The 6,891-nt window shown below is 54.6% G+C and overlaps 1 long non-coding RNA gene across 1 annotated transcript; it reads right to left on the bottom strand.

Annotated features, from left to right (window-relative positions):
* Nucleotides 1–3,933: 3,933 nt before the first annotated feature.
* LOC119919948 lies at nucleotides 3,934–4,462 on the bottom strand. The gene is made up of 2 exons (XR_005447752.1): nucleotides 4,267–4,462; nucleotides 3,934–4,144 (listed from the first exon to the last, which is right to left on the bottom strand). It is a non-coding gene; the product is annotated as an uncharacterized LOC119919948 (long non-coding RNA).
* Between the last annotated feature and the right edge of the window lie 2,429 nt (nucleotides 4,463–6,891).

The raw sequence follows: 6,891 nt of genomic DNA on the forward strand, positions 1-6,891 counted from the left end.
CCCGGGTCTCGGTGACGTCAAACCCAAGGTACGTGTACGGGGCTGATTCTTGTACCTTCTCAGGTGCTACGAATAAACCCTGGGCTGCGAGGGCTGCCACCACTCGCCGGGTGAGCATCTGTACCTGCCCTTGGTCGGGCATACCCAGAAGGATGTCGTCCATGTAATGGACGATCGTCGCCCCCGGGTATTCCTTGCGGAAAGGGGCGAGTATCCGCCCCACGAACCACTGGCATATGGTGGGACTACAAGACATGCCCTGTGGCAGCACCTTCCACTGGTACTGGAGTGCTGGTTCCGCGAAATTCGGGCTCGGGACAGTAAAAGCGAACTTCACCCTGTCGTCAGGGTGTAACGGGATGCTGTAAAAGCAGTCCTTAATGTCTATGACCCGGATCTGGTGATTGTTTGGAATCATGTTAGGGGAGGGCAATCCGGGTTGTAGGGGTCCCATTGGCACAATGAGCGCATTGATTTTTCTTAAATCCATGAGGAAGCTCCACTTCCCCGCGGCTTTCTTTTTTATAACGAATACGGGGGCGTTCCAGGGGCTGAACGATTCCTCTAGGTGCCCCTGTGCAAATTGGTGCGCAACTAGGTCCCTCAGCGCCTGCAGCTTGTCCTTGGTCAAGGGCCACTGGTCCACCCATACCGGTGGGTGTGGAAGCCATACCAGTGGGGGTGTTGACAAGCCCCGGAACCCAGTGGCCCCACCTAAAAAGGATCAGCTTCATCTATAAGGTGGGCTCCCAGCCCCTGCAGAACATCTCTACCCCACAGATTCATACGGAGCCCTTGAACGCACAGCGGGACGAACGCACCTTGCCATCCCCGGCATGACCAAATCAACGAACGGTCCGCCTCTCTTGCGGCTTGCAGTCCCCCCACGCCTTGCACCCCCATCGAGTGGTTTGCTAGTGGCCACTCCGCTGCCCAGCAGCAATCCTGAATAACGGAGCGATCGGCCCCGGTGTCCAGGAGCCCTTTAAGGGGCTTTCCCTCAACTAAGAGGGTCCGCCACAGTTTATCAAGGGTTATTTCCTGTATTATTCCAATAGCTGGGGGCGGGGGATCAGGGGGCGGGGGGTCAAGGGGCGTAGCGCGAGCAATGACCATTCCCGATCCTAGGTATATACCATACGGATGATGGTTGGTGAGGGGAATCTTCCCGGGCCCTTCCCCCCATTCGGACGAATGAACGACCCCCGCCGCTCTTGTCTGAAGCCCCACCACTAGGGCCCTCCAGGGGAGGGGCTGTATTGGGATGTTTACAGTGTCCCCTGGTCAGATTTCCACTGGGGCCAGGCATCGGACTTCAGCCCAAGTGGCTACCGGGACCGAAGCCTCTGGTACTCCTCTTTCCTGCCCCGCTTCCTCCTTGTCAGTCTGGCAGGTCGCGTCAAACTTACGAACGAGTCTCTCTGGCCCTTGAAAGGCCGCACGGAGGATACCGTGTATAAGAAAGTCCACGTCCTTTAGCTCCCCCGGGTGGGAGTCTTCATAGGCCGTCATCTGTTCCCCAATAACGTCCCATCACTCCTCCGTGATCCCGGAATCAAGTATCCATGGGGAGGTCATAGTTACCTTCCCTATAAATCCCCTTATTGTTTTCAGCTCAATCTTTACCCCTTTACTTTTCAATATCTTGTAACAGTGCCGGGTGTACAATTCCTTATCTTCTGGCTTATATATGGGCAGCGATCGTACCGTCCCCATCTTCCCGCCTGACCTTTAGCTACCTGGCCTACGGGGCACTCTCCCTGGTCTTCCCCTATGGGGGTACCCGAGCCCCACTTTGGGCGCCAGTCGTTGCTCCCCGGGGTTTCGGGGGCAACTCTCGGGTTCTTACCCTCTCCGGGTCTTCGGACGTCTCCGGACGCAGGCCGCGCGTTCACACCAGGAAGAGTCAGCCAGAGGTCCAAAGCTTGGTTGCCGTTTATTTGCTATCAGCGATTACATAGTTAATAAAGAGAGAGAGAACGAGAGAGAGAGAGAAAGGGAGGGAGAGAGAGCACCTGTGTCCCCCCCTTGTCTTGTTCGTCTCTTATACCCCCCGTTGCCCGGGGGCAGGATTTTCTCAGGCCATGTAGCACACTCACTCGCCACCCTCCAGCCACTAGCCTAGCAACAGCTCTGTCCATCACGAAGCGTTTGCTCTGGCTGGCCCCCAGCCACCCGTTGCCAACCATCGCTGGCTGCAGATATGGCCTTGAGGTTGCCTCCGAGCTTTGCAGGTGCAAGCTTGTTTTTCTTGCCCTGGTCCCTTTATCTCCTGTTGTTGAGTCTGTTTGGCTTTGAGCCGTTGGGTACAGTTTGTGTGCACATACTCCCTGTCTTCCCCACGCTCCCCACGACTCAGGACCTTCTCACCCCCAGGTCCGTGCTCTATCCATAAGCCATGCCGCTTCTCGCGATGCCATGCTGCTTCTCAGTCTAGAAGTCTAGGGCTACTGCGGGAGATGAACGATGCTGCTGCTTTGGAATATTTGCTTGATGTGGAGATGGATGGGTAACTACTGGAGGTTTTTGAGAAGTGGGGAGGCTGGACTGAACTTTCGAGAGAAATCTTGCCCGTTGGCCACTGCTGGAGGCCAAATACCAGCAAAACCCAGTAGAGTCATCACACTGTGTCACTTCTGCTCAGTATTTTATGTTTTGAAGCGTACCACCCTGTCAAAGGAGCAGGAGAGAAAGGAAGACTCTTAGAAATTCCCCACATTTCCCTGTTCTCTTCTATCCCACCTCCTCCCCTCCCCCACCCGGGCCTTTTCACCTGACCCGGGCCTTTTCACCTGCCCCTCCCCATGTCCTGCCCACTCTGCCCCCACCCACATCTCCCTTATCCCCAGATCTGGGCAGGGGGAAACTCTCACAACCAAGGAAAATCTGCTTCAGTCACTTTAATTCCACACAAAGCAGTACAATCATGGGCCCTGAAAAATGTTAAAGGCCTGTGGATTCTTGCAAGGATGTGGGCGTGGGCTCAACAGCGAAACAGACCAGATCGATATCCGGTGAGCAGGTTGGTGTTGGAGGAGCCAACTGTGCAGGTTGAGTTACAGCGGGAGATGAAAGAGGTCCGGTTGGAAGGGGAGAGCCGATCGGATGCCTTAACGTCACTGGTGAGGACTTTGATGCAGACATGGATGGATGGGTGGATTGCAGATTTTAAGGAGTGAGGAGTTGGCGGTTGAATGTTTTAGGTTTTTTTTTTAAGAAAAACATTACCTGTTGTCCATTGCTGGAGACTAGATCATGTTACCTCCTTCCCTTCCCCACAGCACCTGTATATATGTATATATGTTTGTACATATTTATTACTCTATTTATTTATTTATTTATCTTACTTGTACATATCTATTCTATTTATTTTATTTTGTTAGTATGTTTGGTTTTGTTCTCTGTCTCCCCCTTCTAGACTGTGAGCCCACTGTTGGGTAGGGATGGTCTCTATATGTTGCCAACTTGTACTTCCCAAGCGCATAGTACAGTGCTCTGCACACAGTAAGCGCTCAATAAATACGATTGATTGATTGATTGATTGATAGATAGATACCAGGAAAAACACAGTATAGTTGTAATTCTGTATCACATCTGCTCAGTATTTTACATTTTAAAGTGTACCACCTAGCTCTGTTCAATCAGCAGTGTTGTGTGTGCAGGGTGGGGGGGGGGGCAGTGCAGCAGGAGGTAGAGGAGAAGCAGGAGAGAAAGGAAGACTCTTCCACATTCCCCACTTTTTCCCCTTCTCCCCTCTCCCACTTCCTTCTCCCCTTCCCCACCCACCTCTTTTCACTTCCCCTGTCTCACCTTCTTCCCTCCCCCACCTGCCTTTTCACCTCCCCCTCCTCCCCTCCTCCCATCCTCCGGCCTCACCCGCGTCTCGCCAATCCCCAGATCTGGCCAGGGAGAAATTCTCACAACCACAGAAAATCTGCTTCAGTCACTTTATTTCCACCTAAAGCAGTACAATCGTGGGCCCTGCAAGATGTTAGAGGCCGGTGGATTCTTGCGATGGATCATCTGGCCTTGGTCTTCTCTGTCCGGTTCTCACAGGCCAGGGGGTCCCGGTGGTTTCTGGAGGGTCCTGGCCTGGAGCTGGGGGCTCAGTACCGTCTCGAACGAGGACGTTGCCTCCTGCCGCCTGTGGGAACGATAAGCGAGTTTTGAGGGGTGGTTAGAGAGGCTTCTCTCTCAGGCCCCTCCGGGCATCTCTGCTTCCCGCTCCCCAGGGGATCCGGACCCGTATCTGGAACCCAAGCTCACCTCTCACAGGTCTCCTTCTCCGCCTAGCCCTGCGCTGCCTGGGCCGTCTGCTTCTCGCACCTATTCTTCTCTCCGCCATCCCATTCCGGCCTCTTAGATTGCGGCGCCTGACTCTTCTGGTCCTAGCCATGGTGGAACGATCAGGTCAGATCGTCTCAGAAAATAGTTGGCGAATGATTCTCGGCCCGTCCTCCGGGCCTGTATTTATAGCCCTCAGACCCTGAGGCCACTGTGACGTCACTCTCGCTCCCTTCTGGGTCCTCGCTTTGTTGGGCTTGAATCCGGAACCATCCAGCCCCATTGACCCAACCCCTATTGTTGCGTAAGAGATGGGCCAGAGGATTTTGGTAGGGGATGCGGGGCCTGGGGGAGGGTGGGCTGTTTCAAGGTCAAAGTGGGCAGAGAGAAGAAGGCATGCTGGGAGTTAGGGGGTGAAGGGAGCCGACGTGTCAGTTGGAAAACGTTGGCAGGGGGCTGTGATGCGTAACGGGTGGGAGGTTCTGCTGGCTGAAGTAGGTTGGGTGTCCACCAGAGGGGTCTGAGGAGTGGAGAGACATCCCAGGGGATGCTCCAGGAAGACATCCCATCCTGTGAGCCCCACGTGGCTCAGGGATCATGTCCGATCTGATTCCCTTGAGTCGTCCCTGGCGTTGAACACAGGGCAGGGCCACACTAGGCCCTTGATGATAGGAATTATGGTAGTGGTTATTACAAGGCTGGATCCAGGGAGCCCCTGGGAGGAGTGACAGGACAAGAGATTGAGCCTTGCGGGAAGATGGGACGGTCAGCTGGCAGTCAGGTAGATTTTGGACATCCAGTTTCAGGCACTTTGAGGTTCAGGAGCCGTCAAGTGGCCCAAGGGCAGCAGGATAAAGCGCCACTCTGACATCACACTAGCCACTCACTGGGGCCTCTCAATTATCAAGCCAAACTCCTCACTATTGGCTTCAAAGCTCTCCATCACCTTGCCCCCTCCTACTTCACCTCCCTTGTCTCCTTCTACATTCCAGCCCGCACACTCCGCTCCTCTGAAGCTAACCTTCTCACTGTGCCTCCATCGCACCTGTCCCAGCGTCGACCCCTGGCCCTCATCCTACCCCTGGCCTGAAATGCCCTCCCTCCTCAAATCCACCAATCACACTTCCCCCTTTCAAAGCCCTAGTGAAGGCTCATCTCCTCCAGGAGGCCTTCCCAGACTAAGCCCCCCTTTGCCTCAGCTCCTCCTCCCCTCCCCATCGCCCCAACTTGCCCCCTTTGCTCTACCTTCCCGCCCCTCCCTTCCCGGGATCAAGAAGTCCCCTCGATCCTCTTGCAGCTCACAGTTTAAGAGGTGGGGAGAGATGTATGTCATCCCCCTTTTACAGATGAGGAAGCCGAAGAAGTTGCGTTACCTGCCCGTGGTCATGCAGCCCCATTTTTTCCCCTTCTCCGCAATCCCACTTTCACCTCCCCCCACTTCTTCCCTCCCAAATCCGGCCTTTTCTCCTTCCCCTTCCCGGCCCCACCTCCTCTCATCCCCAGATCTGGGCAGGAGAAAGGACTCTCACAACCAAGGAGAAGTTAGTTTTGACACTTTAATTCCACCTAAATCAGTACAATCATGGGTCCCAAGAGACTCTTGTTTTCGGTCTTCTCATCCTATTTGGCTGCCTCTCAGGAGCTCGCAGGTCCTAGCTGGGGGCTCAGGGTCGCTTCGAGCGGGTACGTTGTCTCCTGCTGCCTGTGGGACCAATAAGCAGGTTTTGGGGTGAGGTTAGAAAGGCTTCTTTCTCAGGCCCCTCCGGGTATCTCTGCCTCCCTCTCCCCAGGAGACCCGGATCCGCGTCTGGAACCCAAGCTTACCTCTCTCAGTTCTCGTCTGCTGCCTAGCTCTGTGCTGTCTGGACCAGAAGGTTCTCTTGGCTAACTTTCTCTCATCCATCTCAGGTTGGCTTCTTAGATAGCGACGTCTGGCTCTTCTGGTCCTAGCCATCGTGGCCCAGTCAGGTCAGGCCTCCGCAGGAATTGGTTGTTGACTGAAGCTCGGACTGCCCGCCAGGCCCGTATTTATTACCCTCAGACCCTGGGGCCACTGTGACATTTCTTTCTCTCCCTTCTCAGTTCTCACGTTTTGACACTTGAATCCGGAGCCATCCAGCCCAATCAACCCTTCCCCTTATTTTTGTGTCCGAGATGGGCCAGGGGATTTTACTTTGGGGTCTAGGAGAGTGGGCTGGTAGGGAGACAGTTTCGAAGTCAACATGAGCAGAGCGAAGAGTGCAAGCTGGGAATTAGTGGGCAAAGGGAGCCAATGTGTCAGTTGGAAAACAGACAGAGGGCCTTGAAGGCTAATGTGTGGGAGGTTCTGCTGGCTGAAGCGGGTTGGGTGTCCACCACAGGGGTCTGAGGAGTGGAGAGACTCGTCCAGGGGATGCTCCAGGAAGATGTCTCATCCTGTGAGCCCCACGTGGCACAGGCTTCATGTCCGATCTGATTCCCTTGAATCATCCCCGGCATTGAACCCGGGGCTGGGCCACACTAGGTCCTTGATGATAGGAACTGTGGTAGTGGTTATTACAAGGCTGGAGCCAGAGAGGAAGAACATAGACATGGTTCCCACAGGTACTGGTTTACACATTCCATTTA

The sequence above is a fragment of the Tachyglossus aculeatus genome, chromosome X1 (assembly GCF_015852505.1).
Source record: "Tachyglossus aculeatus isolate mTacAcu1 chromosome X1, mTacAcu1.pri, whole genome shotgun sequence".
Classification (NCBI taxonomy): domain Eukaryota; kingdom Metazoa; phylum Chordata; class Mammalia; order Monotremata; family Tachyglossidae; genus Tachyglossus; species Tachyglossus aculeatus.